The sequence below is a fragment of the Ovis aries genome, chromosome 12 (assembly GCF_016772045.2).
Source record: "Ovis aries strain OAR_USU_Benz2616 breed Rambouillet chromosome 12, ARS-UI_Ramb_v3.0, whole genome shotgun sequence".
NCBI lineage: Eukaryota > Metazoa > Chordata > Mammalia > Artiodactyla > Bovidae > Ovis > Ovis aries.
Window position 1 is genome coordinate 64,242,939 of NC_056065.1, and position 20,140 is coordinate 64,263,078.

At 42.9% G+C, this 20,140-nt stretch overlaps 1 non-coding gene across 1 annotated transcript; it reads right to left on the reverse strand.

Moving 5' to 3' along the window:
• Positions 1 to 3,809: 3,809 nt before the first annotated feature.
• On the reverse strand, positions 3,810 to 3,883 carry TRNAG-CCC (transfer RNA glycine (anticodon CCC)). Its single transcript has one exon. It is a non-coding gene; the product is annotated as a tRNA-Gly (tRNA).
• Positions 3,884 to 20,140: the final 16,257 nt, after the last annotated feature.

Genomic DNA, 20,140 nt, shown 5'->3' on the forward strand with positions numbered 1-20,140 from the left:
CTGTTTCATTATGGGGGTGGGGAAGGAAGTCCTTTGCTGGTGCAGAGGGAAAAGCATGTACAAAGGCGTAAAGAGTGGGGGAAAGGGGAATGACGAGTAGTTCAGTGTGGATGGAAGATAGGATTCAAGACAGAAAGTGTTGGGGGTGATGAGGCTTGAAAGGAGGGCACGAGTCAGATCACAAGGGTCTGTGAAAGTGTTGTGACTCTGGAGGAAAGTTTGTCCTCCAAACATCAAGACCCCTGCCTGACACTGTTGGTGGGGTCTCCATTTTTGTACTAATGCTTTTGATGCTTAGGAACTGATCATTCAGTACTTAAAAGACTGATGGGATGCTGTGTTTTCTGGGAAGCCTGAAATTATGTTGCTATTTTTAGTGGATAGAAACTTTTCTCCTAGTGAGTGAAATAAGTATAGAAGATCTGTCTCCTATACATGTTCAACCTAAGAATTTTCATAGATGGCTTGAAGCTGTCCTGAGCTAAAGTACACCATTTCTGCCTGCCATCAACAGGAGATGGTTAACAGCGACTTGTTCTAATGTCCTCCTAGAATGACAGTGAGACAGATGTGAAGATAGCCATTGGGAACCTGATTTATAAGTAGATGAGCTTTGTAACAAACAGTTAGTTATAATGTATTTTTCTTAGACTGCTGATGTCATCTTTCATCAGATGAATCACGTTGTGTCCCTAATCTTGAGGTTAGCCAGAATTTTTGAAACTAATAAATGATTTTACAACTTGGAAGATTTTTATCTTAACCAAACTAGCGGCATTTGTTTACTATCCTATGGAGCTAGGAAGAATGGAGTTTGGTTTGACAAATCTGGAACACAGTCGCACTGGGACAGAGATGAAGAAGGATGATTACCTTCTAATGACAGTCATTCACATGACCTGATCACATTCAGACACAAGACCATTACACATGGTTTCATAGTGGAAAGTAAATGGGCCAGACAATTCAGTATGCACAAACCAGCTGGTGACCTTGCCAATGACTCCTCAGGGAGTGAGCTGATAGGAAAACTGATGCTCTGAGATTGTGATCTGCCCAAAGTTGCAGAATAACATCATTATACGCTAATTCCCAGCTCCATGCACTTGGTTTTTCACAGCTATTTAAGAGTCTCAAAGGCTCTAAGCTTTGCAAACTCTAGTTACATGATAAAGTTCTTGATGCTCTTATTTGGGAGCATACTTTTTTTAAGGTCTCCTAGTTTTTTCTTTTTCCTTTTTTAATTGAGGTATAGTTGCTTTACAATGTTGTGTTAGTTTCTGCTATACAATGAAGTGAGTCAGCTCTGTGCAGGAGTATACTTTTTATTGTCCCTTGAATTCTTCATGAGAAAGTCTTCCCTTCCTTGAGCTCCCTGCCCTGACCTGGGCTTTCCTTTCATTACTATTGAGAGAATTGACCTTAAACTAGGGAGTGGGATGTTTGAGGGGGCAAATCATCTACTAGTTTGTTGTACATGTCCAAGAAAAATCTTTATGCTACCCCTCTGGGTAGCACTTTTCTTTGCTCTGGTTGTGTTATTTTTCTTATTTAATGTGATCAGTAGTTCAAAGCAGGATCTGTTTATTCTTGGCTCAGTTTCCACCTTGCTGGTTATGACTTTTAGATGTATATGCGGAATCTCGTTCTCAGAGGAAGACCTAAGAAGGCTCTGTTGTAAGTGTGGGTTAACCACCATCAGGCACAGCTGGTGCAAATCAGCGTGATGCAGCAATAACTTAGGGTTATGGGCAGAGCCTATGTTTAGAATTATATAGTAGAGAAGAAAAGGGGCTCTGTCTATAGGATAGAGAAGAAGGGAAAAGCTAGGGGAGGGAGAAGGGGGGATATAAAAGATAAACAGGAGAGGGAAGCCATGAAAAGAGTAGCAGCTTTCCCAGTGACCTCATAAACAAGTAGGAGGGGGAACTATACACTGTGTACAGTTTTACTGAGTACAGTGATGTTATACACTATCCTCCACAGTTTGCAGGGAATGGGGGCACCTTATTTTATATTATGTTCCTGTCCTTTGTCAGGGTGGACAGAAAAACTGTAAGGCAGCTCAATAGCCCATGGAGAACTGGGAGAGGTTCTTGAAAGAAGTTGGGAAGCATCCATGGTAAAACCACATGTCTCAGGTTTTGGATCAAGATTCACATGGCCTGGACTTCCCTGGTGGCACAGTGGATAAGAACCCTCCTGTCAACACAGGGGACATGGTTTGATTCCTGCTCCAGGAAGACTCCACATGTCAAGGAGCAGCTAAAGCCCATGTGCCATGCCTACTGGAGCCTGCCGGTTCCAGAGCTCATGAGCCATCACTACAGAGCCCACATGCGCCAGCTGCTGAAGCCGCCATGCCTAGAGCCCCCGCTCTGCAACAAGGGAAGCCCCCACTGCCCGCAACTGGAGAAGGCCTGCACACAGCAACAAAGACACAGTGTAACCATAAAAGAAAAAAGGATTTATGTGGTCAGCATAAGTCTCTCTGAGTAGGGTGACATACTTTCTCAGGTCACTACCAACCTCCACACATTTAGCTGTATTCTTTTCTTGAGGCCTGGCTTCAGTGCTCCTTTGAAGACTAATGAGCAGTGATAGATGGAGTGGTTTCTGAATGAGAAGGTTCTGTCCTGTTCCAGCTCCCTACCTCCACCCCCGGCAGGATCCTACACCTGGCACCTTGGATCTGGGAGCCGCTGTAGACTCTTTTCTCAGTCTTTCAAGGGACAACTGTAGGTGACCTGAAAGAAAATAGAGAAAGCAAGACTCCCTCTTCCTCAGAGGACAGATTCCTACAATAAGGGAGCAGTGTAGCTGCCTGTTTTTCTGGGATCAGGGATTAAAAATGGTGAATTTTATTTGTAGTATTGCAATCTTCATGGCAAATAGATGGGGAAACAGTGACAGACTTTATTTTTTGGGGCTCCAAAATCACTGCAGATGGTGACTGCAGTAATGAAATTAAAAGACACTTGCTCCTTGGAAGAAATGTTATGACCAACCTTGACAGCATATTCAAAAGCAGAGGCATTACTTTGCTAACAAAGGTCCATCCAGTCAAAGCTATGGTTTTTCCAGTAGTCATATATGGATGTGAGAGTTGGACTATAAAGAAAGCTGAGTGTTGAAGAATTGATGCTTTTGAACTGTGGTGTTGGAGAAGACTCTTGAGAGTCCCTTGGACTGCAAGGAGATCCAACCAGTCCATCCTAAAGGAAATGAGTCCTGAGTGTTCATTGGAGGGACTGATGTTGAAGCTGAAACTCCAATACTTTGGCCACCTGCTGTGAAGAACTGACTCATTAGAAAAGACCCTGATGCTGGGAAAGATTGAAGGCAGGAGGAGAAGGGGATGACAGAGGATGAGATGGTTGGATGGCATCACCAACTCAATGGACATGAGTTTGAGTGAACTCCGGGAGTTGGTGGTGAACAGGGAGCCCTGGCATGCTGCAGTCCATGGGGTCGCAAAGAGTCGGACATGACTGAGCGACTAAACTGAACTGAGTCTATTGTTATCTTGAGACCAGAGAGCTTGCAATTGTAGATGTGCTCAGATTTCAAGTTATGTAAGATGGCCCTCAATGTTAAATCTGGGTCAAGGTGAGAGTGTGAGATATGTATGTATTGATTTGACTGCATTGGGTCCTAGTGGTGGCATGTGGGATCCTTGACCTTCATTGCAGTGTGTAGGATCTTTAATTGTGGCACGTGGGATTTTTTTTTTTTCTTTTTCTTAGTTTCAGCATGTGAGATCTTTAGTTGCAGCATGAGAAATCTTAGTTGTAAAATGTAGGATCTAGTTTCCTGACCAGGGATTGAACCTGGGCCCCCCTGCATTGGGAATGCAGAGTCTTAGCCACTGGACTACCAGGGAGGTCCCAGTTCTAGGTCTTCATCTGTGTTTCAGGTACTGGCACATGTGGTATTTTAGATATTGATTATGTTTGTGGATTGTGTTGGGAACTTCAGAAGCAAGGACCTAGATAGAAGTGTGAAGAAAGATAGACTGGAAATTTGTTTCTTTTTATGAATGGCAGAAAAGCATAAGTGCTGGGTTCTGTGAACCAACTGAAAAAAAGAAGGTATTTTATCCTTAGGATATGGATAAAGAACATATTTGTGAGGAAAGAACTAGAGGAATTAGAAGAAATACCAATTTACCAAAAAAGGAATTAGCATGAAAAATGTTCAGATCAAATAATGACTGAAATGCTCAGTTTACTTTTTAACATAAAATATTTAAAGGGATATAAAAGGCATAGAGGGTTGCCCCAGTGGCTCAGTGGTAAAGAATCTGCCTGCAATGTAGGAGACACAGGAGACTTGGGTTTGATCTCTGGGTTGGGAAGATCCCGTGGAGGAGGGCATGGCAGTCCATTCCAGTATTCTTGCTGGGAAAATCCCATGAACAGAGGAGGCTGGCAGGCTACGGTACCTGGAGTCACAAGGAGTTGGACACAACTGAAGTGACTGAGTACCAAGGGCATAGAAGCTTATAAAACTCGTCTTGATTTCAGTTTCCTCCCTAAAGGAATACCTGTAAGCAAGGAGAACATTCTGTATATACTAAGTGAAATAATTTTCTCAAATTATTTTAGGGGAAAAATGGGTTTAAAGTATGATACCTTCTTCTTAAAGCAAAAGTGAGCTCTTATGAGTAAATAGCTATTTTCTTCCTGGTGACCAGTCTAGCAGTTGTGCAGATCTTTGAGGTCTGCTTGGTGTTATTTTTCCTGATTTCTTTGGAACAAATAACAGGTGATATAATTTTAATATTTTTGTTATGCTTTGTGTCATTTTTCCAGAAGCATGATGAATTTGAACTCAGACATCTGTTTTACTTTGGACCAGTCTCCCTTGTCATCAGGGGCATCCATTTTTGAAACAGATGTTTGGGTTGAGGGATACAGAATATGGCCATGAAACAGACCAAAGCTAACTGGTGCTCAGGGTAAAACAGCTCATGACCTTGGCCTTTTTAGCCCTATATGGTAACTAGCTGAAGTAACCTGGTTTGGGGGAAGTCTACTTCCCTGAAGATGCTCCAGCATTTAGAAATTATCCAATGAGGCTTATGATGATGCTGTCTGCCTTCTTCTGCCCTGGTTATGAATAATTGGATGGGAGTGACAAGAGGGGAACATTCTATGCTTACCCTGGGACTGGTGGTTCATCAGGCAGAAAATCATGTTCAAGTCATGCTTACTTTACAGGATTTATATCTAGACCAACATCATAGATATTTTACTTAGATAAATAAGGACGATCTTGCTCTGTGATGAAAGCCATGGAAGGGGTTTTGGCCCATAGAAAGCCTCCACGTATATCACAAACAAGAGTCATGTGGCAAGTGAGCCTTTCAGTGCCATGGGCTCCACTGAGTTTCAGTCTTGTTATCACTCTGTCTGGGTAGACAGTGGCATGTGCCACAGCAGCCCAGACTGTGCAGTGGATTAATGAAGCTGCGACTCTTCCCCAGGGCCAAGAACACAAAGGAATATGCTGTTCAGTAGAAAGGGAGCCACCAGCAGCTCTGGACGGTGGGGGTCCTGTGAGGCTGGTTTACAATCCTCCTACTTCAGTGTCTACTCTTTGTCAACATTCCCTCTTTCACCCTTCTGATTAGAGTGGGGAAGGGATGAGAATGTTCCTTCCAAGTCTTTCAAGGTAGTTGGGACAACATTTTGTTCCCTCCTATTCTTGGGCAAGTGCTAGTTCCTCTTATCAAAGTCCCTTTTCCAAAGTGAAATAAGTGGAAAATTAAAATTCAATTAAAAACCCAGATGAGGCAATTCTTCTTCTTCTTTCCACTTCCCCCTCCTCCCTAATACACAGTAAACAGTTTTTGCAGAGGCCAGCTTCTCCCTCTCTGTAGACCAGAATACTTCCTCTTTAGCTGAGTTGACTGAGGGCATTATCCATCTCTCGGCCAAGAGCCTCTTTTTTTTTTTTTTTTTCTTTGCTCTTTTTGGACACATACCCAATTTCTATTGAAGATACTAACTTAGAAACTGTTTCAAATAATAGAATGTTTATTAGTATTTTTAATAATGGAGAGTACAAATAAGAAGCCTACTCTGATTCCTGATCTGTCTCCCAAATGCCACCCTGCCCTGTTAAGCTGTTTCTCCAGCCCGTCTCAGGTCTTTTACTCAACGTTTACCGGGGCTAACTATTTCCCGAGATGATTTCCTGCACATGCCTGAATGTAATTATGTGCTCTTCTCCACATACGTGTGTGTATTTGAACACATAAGGGATCACACTGTACACACTGTACTGTACTTGACTTTTTCCCCCTTAGTGAAGTGTTATGGAAGTCTTTCCATATCGACACACACGGATTCATCTCATTCTTTTAACTAATCCATTATATGGATATGCTATTTTTATTTAACCAGTCCCTCTACTGATGAGTATTTTGATGTATTTTTAAAACCACGACGGAGTAATGCTTCAGTGACCATTCTCGGACATAATGTTTCGTTGAAGTGTTCCATGTATATCCACCGGGTAAATTCCTAGTGGTGACATTACTTGTTCAAAGGGGAAGTGTGTTTTTAATATTGATATTACCAAATGGTGCTTTAATAAAGGTTAGGCCCATTTACACTCTCAAGATTATACAAATCTATTCTGAGTAGAAAGAAAAATAATGTTTTCTCAGACTTGTGTAGCTGGTTCTGTTTTTATTCTTACAGTGCTTTCAGTGCCTTAGCTTCTGGAATCTGATACATAAATAATTGATGGCTCAATTGATACATAAATAAATGGCGCTCACAGCTCAGCTCCCTTGTCTGCTCTTCCCCTTGAGGATCTGTCACGCTCTAAAGCCAATCAATAGAACAATTCTTGTCCCAAGCCATTAAAGTTAATTTTCTACTTGTGTTGGGTCAGAAAAGGATGTGGGTTCTAATTACGAGGACTGTCCACACTGTGATGGTATTCTGTCCACAGGGTACCTACCACAAGGACACCAGGGCTCCAGTTCCAGGTAAAGCATCTAAAAGACATGGTCTTGACCATGTTATCTCAGGGCTTCCCTAGTAGCTCAGCTGGTAAAGAATCCACCTGCAATGCAGGAGACCCTGATTTGATTCCTGGGTCAGGAAGATCCCCTGGACAAGGGAAAGACTACCCACTCCAGTATTCTGGCCTGGAGAATTCCGTGGACTGTATAGTCCATGGAGCGGCAAAGAGTCAGAGAGATGACTGAGCGACTTTCACTTTCACTTCACATGTTATCTCAACCCAGACACATGGAGTTTTGAGAGCTTCATCATCAACATCAAAGCCATCAAATTTGTAAGGCACTAGAGAATCTTCTTTGATGCCTCTAAAGGACACTCAGCACCAATAGCTTCATCAGGGGAAAGGAGTGCATTGCTTAGACACGGAAGCAGGGAGGAATGACTAACCACTGGAAAGCCTTTGAAGCGTGTTTAGTCATTGTTAGATGCTTCTTCATAAAACCTGGCATTCTGATGTCTGTCTAGCATCTTAGGACTCCAGATCATTGGGCCTTCAGACCTCCTGGCCTGGGATTCAACACTATATCTGTTTATAGCTGAACAGGAATATTAGACAGGAAAGCCACTCAGGTGTCTAATATTGCAGGATAAATGCCGGTAGAGCAGACACTGTGGTTGGCGGATTCTGCTGATTTTTACTTGGTAATGTTCTCTGCCTCCTGTACATAGATCTGGTGAGATAGTTGTCATGTTTTATGAAGGCTCTGGAGTGCCTAAGAGGAAAGCTGGAAAGCATGTGCAAAGTACTCATGCGCAAAGTGCTTAACTCTCCCCCATCATACCGTGTCATAGACATTCGGCAAAACAGTCTCCATGTCCAGAATGGACTGGCATACAGGGAACAAGAGTCTGACTGTTATCAGAGTGCAAGAACTAACTTTGCCCATTTTAATAACAATCAGAAACACCCACTCTTGGCAGTCTAGGTTTCCTACTTGTGCTGGTGGGAGGCTCTGTGTTTCTTGGGGTCCACAAATTTCTTTCTATCCCCGGGGAAACCTGCTGTGCTGCCTTTTATTACACTTGTGGACCTAGTAGGTGCCAAGGAGGGTGCCACTGCAGGGATCTGAACTGGGTGGCTGAATTTATCCCGACTCAGTTTTAGGAACCATCAAGCCTTAAGGTGGGGGAGTGGGGGCTCCCAGATGCATTTGGGGTTGAGGGGGAGATGCAAAGAGATAACTCTAAATAGATAGGCTATATAGAATAATATTGTATTATTACTTAAGGGACTCTCAGAGAATTTCCTTAACGTCTATAGGGACAGGGGCCGTATCCCCCATGTTTCAGGAATGATATTAAGGATGCTAAGCAGGCTTTTGCGGGGAAGGCAATGGCACCCCACTGCAGTATTCTTGTCTGGAAAATTCCATGGACGGAGGAGCCTGGTGGGCTGCAGTCCATGGGGTCTCGAAGAGTCGGACACGACTGAGCGACTTCACTTTCACTTTTCACTTTCATGCATTGGAGAAGGAAATGGCAACCCACTCCAGTATTCTTGCCTGGAGAATCCCAGGGACGGGAGCCCGATGGGCTGCTGTCTATGGGGTCGCACAGAGTCGGACATGGCTGAAGCGAGTTAGCAGCAGCGGTGGCAGCAAGCAGGCACTTGACTGTGCGAGCTTGCTCAGTTATAATCCTTGGTGAACCGTTACTCATTTTGCGAAATGGAGCCAAGTCCCTCTTTCCCTCCTTCCCTCTCCCCTGGCTATTTTGCTTTGCTAAGTAATCAGACATGGATCTTATTCCCAAGCCATTTATTTATATTCTTGGGGAGATTAGACACTTGCAAGAAGGAAGAATGTAATAAAAGCCATACTGGAAATCCAGATAATGAACTGGAGGAGTTCAGAGGAGAGGGATGTCATTTCCAGTCAGGATGGGGAGGAGATTATAGATTGTCATGTTTGGGGGCTTAATATTTAGTAAGAATCCCTCAGGAAAAGGGGATAGAATGGGAGAAAGCCCTTTCCGGGCTGGGTAGTTGGATGGAGTGAATCAGGGAGGTCAGTAAGCATGGGGCATGAATGGCAAATGACAGGGAGATGATTTTGACTGGAGTAAAGGGTACACAAGCTTAGGGAGGAAGAAGTTTCAGTGGTGGGTAGGTGGAAATTTGCAGGGCCTTGATGGTTAATTGTTATAGCTCGAAACATTGTTAGAAATGGCCAGGTTCACTGCCAAAGACAGAGCAAACTGGCAGAAGCTAGATCTGCCCAGGGGACTGGGGTAGGAGCGGTGGGGCAAGTCTAGGCTGCAAACGAGGCGTTGGAAGGGAGACTCAGAGGACTACGGCAGCAGGTGACAAGGTGGTCACTCCACTTGCCTGGGGGAGTGGAGCCGGTGTTGGGAGGTGGCTGACAGATCTTGAGGCTGGGAGGTGCTGGTACTGGAAAATCTAGCACCAGGTGGCCTTGAGAAATGTTGTTCAGGAGGGAGATTCACTAAGGTCGGTCAGCAGTCAGCAGGCTCCAGCTGCTAAGCTCAGGTTCATGGGCAGACTTCCAAACTCTGGGAGGAGGAAAAAGTGGAATGGAGAGTGAAATGCAAGGCCCCCACCACAGAGGGACCAGGCAGACTTCCAAGCCAGGAGTCAGACCTGGAACACAGGGGCCTGACTCAAAGGAGGAGCGGAAGTCTGATGCTCCATTCCAGAGGACTGAGCTGAGGTCTTTTCATTCCTTCTGCGTAAGGTTATGACTGGTCTTAGAAGCTGGGTCCACAGGTGGGAGCAGAGAGGCCCATCAATGTGGATGGTAGGATTCGGATCCCGAGGAAAGGCAGCGTCTGCTGCTGGCTAAAGAGTCAGGGCTTTATCTGGGGGCTAAAGAGCAAAAATGTGGAAAAATTAAAACATGGGATATCTTAAGTAGAGCTATATTTTAGGAAGATTCGTTTGATCCTAATGAGTCAAATGAACTAAAGTAAGTTCTCACCTGTAACAAATTTCTTCTTCCAGAGTACTTCTCCCATGTGTTCACTTCTCTCCGTACCTCTTTCTAGTACTGTAGGGTTAAAGAAACTAGATTATTAAAATTAATTATTAATTTCATTAATTATTAATTTCATTATTAAAATGGCTCCTAGAAAAGTTGGAATGCCCTAAATGACTCACACATATTTATATGGTGGCCATGCTGCTCAAATCATTTCTCCATACTGCAGTCAGATCTGTTTAAGATGTGACTCTTCTCATGTCACTCTACTGTGTGATATCTTCTCATGGTTTCCACTGCTCCAGGATGAAGTCCAGATTCTTTCATGCGGCTCCCAGGCTCTTCGTAATCTGACTCTTACAGCATCTCAGCAGTGCCTTCCCACTGCGCTCACCCTTCAGGCTATCAAAGTGTGTTCAGTTGTATCTGTGAAATTACTTTCTTCTCATTGGCATCCATGCCTTTGTTCATGTCATTCCTTTTCCTGAACTAAGTATTCTCCTCCTAGATTCAGTTCAGTTCAGTCGCTCAGCCGTGTCTGACTCTTTGTGACCCCATGGACTGCAGCACGCCAGGCCTCCCTGTCCATCACTAGCTCCCAGAGTTTACTCAAACTCATGTCCATTGAGTCGGTGATGCCATCCAACCATCTCATCCTCTGTCGTCCCCTTCTCCTCCCGCCTTCAATCTTTCCCAGCATCAGAGTCTTTTCCAATGAGTCAGCTCTTTGCATCAGGTGGCCAAAGTATTGGAGTTTCAGCATCAGTCCTTCCAATGAATATTCAGGACTGATATCCTTTAGGATGGACTGGTTGGATCTCCTTGCAGTCCAAGGGACTCTCAAGAGTCTTTTCCAACACTGCAGTTCAAAAGCATCAATTCTTCGGCGCTCAGCTTTCTTTATGGTCCAACTCTCACATCCATACATAACTACTGGAAAAACCATAGCTTTGATTAGATGGACCTTTGTTGGCAAAGTAATGTCTTTGCTTTTTAATATGCTGTCTAGGCTGGCCATAACTTTTCTTCCAAGGAGCAAGCATCTTTTAACTTCATGGCTACAGTTACCATCTGCAGTGATTTTGGAGCCCAAGAAAATAAAGTCTGACACTGTTTTCACTGTTTTCCCATCTATTTGCATGAAGTGATGAGACCAGATGCCATGATCTTAGTTTTTCTGAATGTTGAGTTTTAAGTCAACTTTTTCACTCTCTTCTTTCACTTTCACCAAGAGGCTCTTTAGTTCTTTGCCTTCTGCCATAAGGGTGGTGTCATTTGCATATCTGAGGTTACCGATGTTTCTCCCAGCAATCTTGATTCCAGCTTGTGCTTCATCCAGTCCAGCATTTCTCATTATGTACTTTGCATATAAGTTAAAATAAGCAGGGTTCCTTTCCCAATTTGGAACCAGTCTGTTGTTCCATGTCCAGTTCTAACTGTTGCTTCTTGACCTGCATCCAGATTTCTCAGGAGGCAGGTCAGCTGGTCTGGTATTCCCATCTCTTGAAGAATTTTCCATAGTTTGTTGTGATCCATACAGTCAAAAGCTTTAGCATAATCAATAAAGCAGACGTAGATTTTTTTCTGGCACTCTCTTGCTTTTTCAATGAATGAATAGATGTTGGCAATTTGATCTCTGGTTCCTCTGCCTTTTCTAAATCCAGCTTGAACATCTGGAAGTTCATGGTTCTTGTACTGTTGAAAATGTTCACGCTCATTTTTGCTTCCCGTTAAAGTCTCAGCTTTAGACATCCCTGACTCCTTAACTCTGGATTAAGAGCCTCTCGACGCTAGGGGTCTCACCTTGTGCTCCCTCCAAAAAGCATTCCTGCGTTCTTTTTACAAGATCCCATATCCTAGTCTCTCTCCTTCCTAAGATGGTAAGTCCTCTGAAAGCAGGAGCTCTGTATCGATCCTCCAGTTTGCCCAGCACTTAGCACAGTACTTGGAGCATAATGGCTGCCTGCGTGATTGTATGAATGAATAAATAGGGTCCTTGTGCCAGGTCTGAGGAACCTGAGCCAGGATAGGGGCCCTGGGCATGAAAAGGATAAAACACTCATGAAAGAATCTGTAAGAACATAATTCTTGACAGCTGGCCACTGTGTGGATACACCTCTGATTGCTAATGGGCATAGGAATGGCTACTCACTAATATTCTCGCCTGGAGAATTCCATGGACAGAGAAGCCTGGAGGGCTACAGTCCACAGGGTAGCAAAAGAGTCAGGCACGTCTGAGCAGCTAACACTTAAACTTTTTTTTTTTTTTCCATGAAGAACTAATGTACTTCATGAGGTGCCGTAAGTCCTAAAAACATACAAACAAGAATGTAGACAAATGTTCTGGAAATAAAAATGTATTCTTTTGAAAGTGGCATGGTATTTGGAGTCAAAAGACTTGGCTCTAAGCATTTATATTGTTTTTGCAGTCGTGACATTTCAGTTTCTTAAGTCATAAAATGGAGATAATGATACCTCTACTTTTGGGAGTTGTGAGGATTACGGGGACTAACGTATGTAGAATCATTTCGTAAACTGCAAAATGACAGAAAGCGTTAGTGATTACCAATGCAAAGATATTTGTATCTGTAAACAGCTGAGAGTCATGCTGTAGTGACTAAATTATACATAATTCTGAACTACGTCAGGGATGTAAATCTCAAACCACCAGAGCACAGAGGAACATGGACAGCCTACACCGGCTGAAGTTACACCTTTCCATTCGTATGATTTGAGGAATGACTGCTCTGGTGAGACAGTGAGCCAGAGGGGCGATGGGTGAGTGTGCGTGTGTGGTGTGAGGGGGGCTGGGTGGCCTCCTTCCCTCTGCCTGGTCTGGGATGGCCTCACATTTGACTCCAAGCTTGAAGGTGTTAGGCGTTCGATTGTGTCTGACTCTTTGCAACCCCATGGCCTATAGCCCGCCAGGCTCCTCTGTCCATGGAATTTCCCAGGCAAGAATACTGGAGTGGGTTGCCACTTCTTTCCCCAGGGAATCTTCCTGACCCAGGAATCGAACCTAGGTCTCCTGCATTGCAGATGGACTCTTTACTGTCTGAGCCAGGGAAGTCAAGCTTAGGCTCACGTTTTTGTTTTTTCAATCTGTCGAATCAATTACATATACATTTATACTCATCTTCCTGATACATTTTCCCTTTTAGCATTATGAAATGTCTCTTTTTCTTGTGGTGTTCTGTACCTTGAAGTCTACGTTTTAAACTTTATTTATTTTTGGCTCATGCCCCAAATCCTTCTGCTCAGATTTCTCTCTCCTTTCCTGCTCTGCTTCCCTCAAACTCTTCCCCTTCCACCTAGACATTCTATTTGTCCTTCAAGTCTCTGTCAGGAGGCTCACAGCATTCACCATCTCTAAAGTTGCTTTTTCCTCCCTTGAAAGAGACCTCACTCTCCTCTCTCATTCCCTGGTCAGGGGTTGCACCAGCTCCGAGTATTCCCAAGGTGGACTTGCAAGAGGTCCTTCCAACCAGCCTGTATCCCCGCTCCCGGACAAGGACTGGACTCGCACCTGTTTGTGCTCAGATGGCTGTTCTAAGCAGAGCAAACTGTAACACTCGCATTCTGATTTGGAATTTGGAGTCTGTATGGTTTCCTGTTGTTTGCTGTTTAGTCGCTTCAGTCTTGTCTTTTTGTGACCCTGTGGACTGTAGCCCGCCAGGCTCCTCTGACCATGAGATTTTTCCAGGCAAGAATACTGGAATGGGTTGTCATTTCCTCCTCCAGGGGATCTTCCCAACCCAGCAATAGAACCCGCATCTCCTGCATTGGCAGGCGGGTTCTTTACCACTGAGCCAGCAGGGAAGCCCAGAAGCTCCCAGGCACACCATTTCCTCTTGCCTGCTGGCTTTGGTCATTCCCTTGTCTGCTTCCCTGACTTGAGACCTGGGACCAGGATGTGCAGTTGGCACCTTACGCATAGCATGTGCTCTGTTAAAGTCCTTAAAATAGTTATTTATTTACCCGACCCTTCCCAGAGAATTATTTGAGGGATTATGGGATTATATAAAATAAAACAAAAGCATACTTCATGTTTCCAAGGGACATGTGTCCAGTTACTATATTGTGCTCAGCCATGTCTGACTCTTTGTGACCCCATGGACTGTCGGCCACCAGTTTCCTCTGTCCATGGGATTTCCCAGGCAAGAATACTGGAGTGGGTTGCCGTTTCCTTTTCTAGGGGATCTTTCTGACTCAGGGATCTAACCCATGTCTCTAATATGTTATACTATTAAGCCAATTAGCACTACTTCTTTTTTAGGAAAAATGTGTAGGACCCTCATATTTGGCATGTTTGATGAACTAGGCCATGCCCAGGGTTCTATTTGATCTGTGACCCCTCTGAGTCCTGGCCCTTCCCCTGTTCTGTTCCCTCTGCCTGGACTCCTCTCTCCTCCCTCATCCACTTCTTCTCCTACTTCTAAGTCCATCTCAGCTTTCAGAGCTCACTGTGGAGATCATTTTCTCTGGGAAGCAATCCCTGAAATCCTATGGGCTCAGCCTGTGTACTCCAACAGCATCCCTTCTCTCTGCACTTAGTGTCCTGTCATGTACATGGTTTGTTCTGTTTCTCCCTCTAATCCATCAGCGCCAGGAGGCATTCACCAGGACTGTCTTGTTGACAGTTATTTCTGCAGTGCCTAGCACAGTGCCTGCTTTGTAGCGAACATGCAAATATTCATTGCACAGGAGTTCATAAATGGGTAAAAAAAATACCTTTGAGAGCCCAGAACAATTTCAGAATCAGAGTACATGAGAGTCAGTCTTAGAATATTATGATCTAGCCTTTGGCTAAGTGACTTTCTCCTGATTTCTGTTCTATTTAACAGGTATATTAATTAGAATGTAGGTCTGGCTACTTGTAACAGAGAGCCAAATTCACAACAATTTAAACAAGAAAGACTTCTAATTCTCTCCCACAAAATAGTCCAGAGACAGGCTGTCCAGCACTGGTGATGGCAGCTCTGTTCTGTGGGATGATAGTCAGAGTCGGGCTGCCTCTGTCTTTATCTGATCTCCACCACCCCAAGATGAGGTGCTTTCACATGCTTCACGGTTGCAACAAAATCCTGGGCGGTCCAGTTTAGCCCTGGAATCCTGGGAACCTGGAACTGATGCTAAGACCTCCTGGATCCTCTTTGGACAGCTCGAGTCTGATACTGATTTCTAAGACTAATCATGTTGAGGCATTTCCCACTGCTTGCCCACCCTTTGCAGGTGGCAAGGACCAAGGACTTAGTTTGAGTTGGGCATGTATGCCAGGAATGCCAGCTGGTCTTCATGCTGAGGTCATGAGCCTTCAGCCAAGGGTGGTGTGGTTTTCTGAGGCACAGGACACACTGACTTCACAGCAAGACATCCTGACTAGCTGCCGGAGAGGAATTCCTTCGAATAATGTTAAATATATTATCTATTTGACTATAAGTAAATGTATATTACTTATTTTGTTCTAAGGTTGCCATATAACTTACAGTTGTACTGTCATTTCTTTACAGTGCCTTTCTGTTGAATTTACATTATTCTGGAGAGAAATCATGAGATTTTTATGATTAAGGTTCAAGACGAAGGCCAATCTACTCTATCAATTCTCTCATCCTGTAACACATACACACTCAGTTCAGACACACACATACACCTCTCCCAATACCCTACCTCCCACTGCATGCATCCAAAACTCCCCCTTTCCACAACTCACAAACACACAACACACACACACACACACACACACACACACACACACACACGTACCCATTATCTCTGGATGGAAAGGGAAGAAAAACCAGGATAGGCAGCTTTCTAGAGCATCCGCTATTCTATCTAGAAGTTGAATCATCCAAAGGTTATGACTCCTCCCATCCTCCTGCCCTGAACTAAATACATTTTCATTCTATAGACCTCGCTTCATGTCTAGACAAAATAGGATAAGTATGAGTTAGTACCAGTTGATTCTGCCAGTTTAACAGGAAAATAACAAGAACCAAAGATCTGTCTAAAATTTGTTCCTGGCAAAGGCAGTATTTGAGATATTTTCTGGTTTTTAAAAAGACATCTAATTGATATGTGGCTCACAAGTGACTCTCTAAAACAGTGAGATTTACTTTTCTTTGTATCTTTCTGCGTGAGTAGTTACCATACTTGCAGCATTTGGGTTAATTATGATGAAAGTTAGATTTCCATCATATATGTTTTTCTTTTCTTTCCACCTTCTCCAAAGTTCTCCTTTAAGGCAGAAACTTTCCATTCTTGGTTTCATCCAAAAGACAAATATTTCTGGGAAAACACCACATTTAAGCTATTCAGCAATTCTGGTGTTATGTAACTGACCACACTAGGACTTTCAATTAACTTTGGTTACATTTTATTGAAACGTGTCACAGACTAGCATAACTAGTGATAATTAAATTAAAAAAAAACCTTTTGTATGTCTTTAAACAGGGAAAAATTCTTTTCAAAAGTGTGCAGCATCTTGTGATGATGACAGAAAGTAAATCTTTAGTCATTTGAAGTATTCTAAAGTTCACTGACTTTATTCCAAGATTGATTTTAGTGTGTTTAAGAATTTTTAGTGGCAGTAGGCTTTCCTTTCAGCATTAGTTTCCATAAAACCCAAGCTCTCCCGGTTCCCCTTCCTTCTCTCTCTTGTCTTCTGGTTACTTTTGTTTGGTTATCTTCAGTTGTCGATGCATTTTGAGATTGTTTAGACAATGTCTTCACGTGAGGGAGAATTATGTGCATTAGTGATTTCAAACAACTTCGTATATGTACTAACTTGCAACTCACTTTCTCCATTTCTAGTCTTTATCTTTCTTTCCCATCACTTCATTATCTCTATTTTCTTTCTCTCCATAACTGAACTGATCATATTTTCACCCACAACAAAATGCCCCTCCCATTTTCTCTTTGTTTTCATGTCTCTACCACAATCCCAGTGTCCCACTCTTAAAAACTTGCAGGTATTTTTTTTTTTTTTTATTCTTCCCCTCTTCATTTCCTTGCAACAAGCTGCCTATCCTCAAGTTGCAACATTTGTTTTTCCAAAATGTCATTCAGACTCTATTTCAAAATCCTTATCTTGTCTCAGGCTAGGTGTTGATTACTTGGCAAGTACATGACCGTAATAGCTTCCTATCCGATGACCCTACCACTCCACTTTCTTACCTCTAAGCCATCCTTTGGACAAGTATTAGAAACATCTTGTTCACACTCTTTAATCATTTCAGTTTCCTCTTAAATCAAACCAGAAATCTCCACCAACCAACTTCTTTATTTAAACTTCATTTCCCTGGACTACATTAGCCAGTTTTCTAAGCAATTACTATCCTCTGAAGCTTCTATTCTTCCTACTGGAAGACTTCCTTTTCTTCCTTCCAGTACATCTTGCTTTGTTTGTTTGTTTGTTTGTTTTCCTTCAAAGCTAGTGATAACACAGCCTTAATAAAAACTGTAGTTATCTGCGAGTCCTTTAAGGGCACTCGCCACCTGGCCCCTTTTCGCAGCTTCCTTTCAGAGACACACTGCTCAGTACCCTGCTCTCTAAATCTGCACCTGCTGATCTGTGGTTTTGTAAAGTCATTTTTTATTTTTTCCCTTTATGTTCTTTTTCTGCTTCTAGAGTATAAGCAACCTTAAGGTAGAGATAATATCTAAGATTTATTTATGGTCAGTTCAGTTCACTTGTTCAGTAGTGTCTAACTCTTTGCGACCCCATAGACTGTAGCATGCCAGGCTTCCCTGTCCATCACCAACTCCCGGAGCTTGCTCAAACTTATGTCCATCAAGTCAGTGATGCCATCCAACCATCTCATCCTCTGTCATCCCCTTCTCTTGCCTTAAATCTTTCCCAGCATCAGAGTCTTTTCCAAGAGTCAGTTCTTCACATCAGGTGGCCAAAGTATTGGAGTTTCAGCTTCAGCATCAGTCCTTCCAATGAATATTCAGGACTGATTTCCTTTAGGATGGACTGGTTTGATCTCCTTGCAGTCCAAGGGACTCTCAAGAGTCTTCTCCCAACGCCACAGTTCAAAAGCATCAATTCTTTGGCGCTCAGCTTTCTTTATAGTCCAACTCTCACATCCATACATGACTACTGGAAAAACCATACCTTTGACTAGACAGACCTTTGTTGGCAAAGTAATGTCTCTACTTTTTAATATGCTGTCTAGGTTGGTCCTAGCTTTTCTTCCAAGGAGCAGGTGTCTTTTAATTTCATGGCTGCAGTCACCATCTGCAGTGATTTTGGAGCACAAGAAAATTTATACTTATATTTATTTATATTAAATATATATTTATTTACTCAGCAACAATTACTAAGCGCTTGCTGAATTTATAGCATGAATTTATCTATGTATTTCTCTGTTAATAGGTCAAATAGTTATTTATTGAGCATCTACCATGTGTTAGGTACCGTGTGAGCTGCTGGAGTACAATGATGAGAAAACTGACATTACCTCTGCCTTCATAGAGTTTGGGGGAAATGGATATTTATCAAATAATCACACAATTTGATGAAAAATTACAAATGTGATAGAATTGCAAAGGGAGGAGATGCCATGAGAGCACATATTAGGGTGCTTTAGCCCAAGTGGGAGAAGAGAGGAAGGAGGAATGTCCCCCAAAGAGGGAATCACATGAGTAAAGAAGACTGTAGGTGGGGGACTTCCAGTGGCTAATACTCCATGCTTTTAATGCAGGAAGCCTGTGTTTTTTTTTCCTGGTCAGGGAACCAGATCCCACATGCCACAGTGAAGACCGAGGATCCTGCGTGCTGCAACCAGGCCCTGGCACAGTCAAGTAAATAAATAAGAAAGAAAGAAAGACTGGGGTTGCTGAGCCCAGAGAGTGTCTAGAAAGTGAAGTGGATGAAAGAGGCCAACCTGGGCAAAACTTTATGGAATATGAAAAGGATTTAGGTTTTTATTCTTAGCAATGGGGAGCTACTAGAGGGATTTAAAATAGGTAGCCAGTGGAAATTTGCTGTATGACTCAGGGAACTCAAACTGGGGCTCTGTGACCATCTAGAGGAGTGGATGAGGTGGGATGTGGGAGAGAGGTTCACGAGGGAGGGGATATATGTATACCTATGACTGATTCATGTTGCTATATACCAGAAACCAACACAATATTGTAAAGCAATCATCTTTCAACTAAAAATAAATAAATTGAGAAAAAATAAGAATAGGAGGTGATGGTATGGTGATTTAAAAAGATAACTCTGATCCCTGCATGGAGATAGTTTGAGGTAGGAGAGGACACAAAGTGTCGTATTTTTCTGTTCCATATAGAGACTTGATGTTGCTCACTGACTAACCAGTCTGGTTCTTTGTATCATTAAGTTTTTGCTTCAAGCTGCAAGATCTTGAGTGACTCAATCTATAGGTCTGATTTTTCATGTAGTCAGTCTCTTATAGCTTCTGCAACTTATTGACTTGACACCATTATCACCATCGACAACCTTAACTGAGTATTAACTATGGTGCCAGATACTGTGCCAAAGACTCATTAAATTCTCACTCTGAGCCAGTGAGGAAGGTGTTTATATCCCTGAGTTTTACAGACTTAGAGATGAGACCTTGCCTCTGAGAGAACTGGATTGATCAGGACTCAAATCTAGGTGTCTCTGACTACGTGTTCTAGCAGCTTTATTTGGGTTTTCAGTACCACTTCAATATATTATGGAAAAAAGAGGTTCCTTTAGCTCTGAAACAAGATATAATTTGGCTCATTGCCCAATAACTTCTTCCAGAGTCTTGGTCAAAGCCCATCCTCGCATTAGGTCACCCATCTCCCATTTTGTAGAATGTTTTGTTATGTATCACAGAGACCTGCCATTATGTCTGAGCTGATTGTTCTAAGTTTTGATCTTTTCAACCATGTGAACACATTTCTGGATGTCCTTTACAGAAATCTGTAATTAGATGAGCTTATAATGCTTATTAGCCCAACTTACAAACAGTATTCCAGTAACCAACTTCCTCCTCAGGAAAGCATCATCAACAATTAAGAATAACCACCCCCATCTGGTAAACTATTAGTTGAAAAGCGTTTATCATCGTGGCCAGAGGAGTCTTCTGCCTTTGGCCTGCCATCTGTCAAGTGCTATTTATGCTTCGTCTGTTTCCATTTTCTACCCCCTAAGGCAGCCTCTTCTTT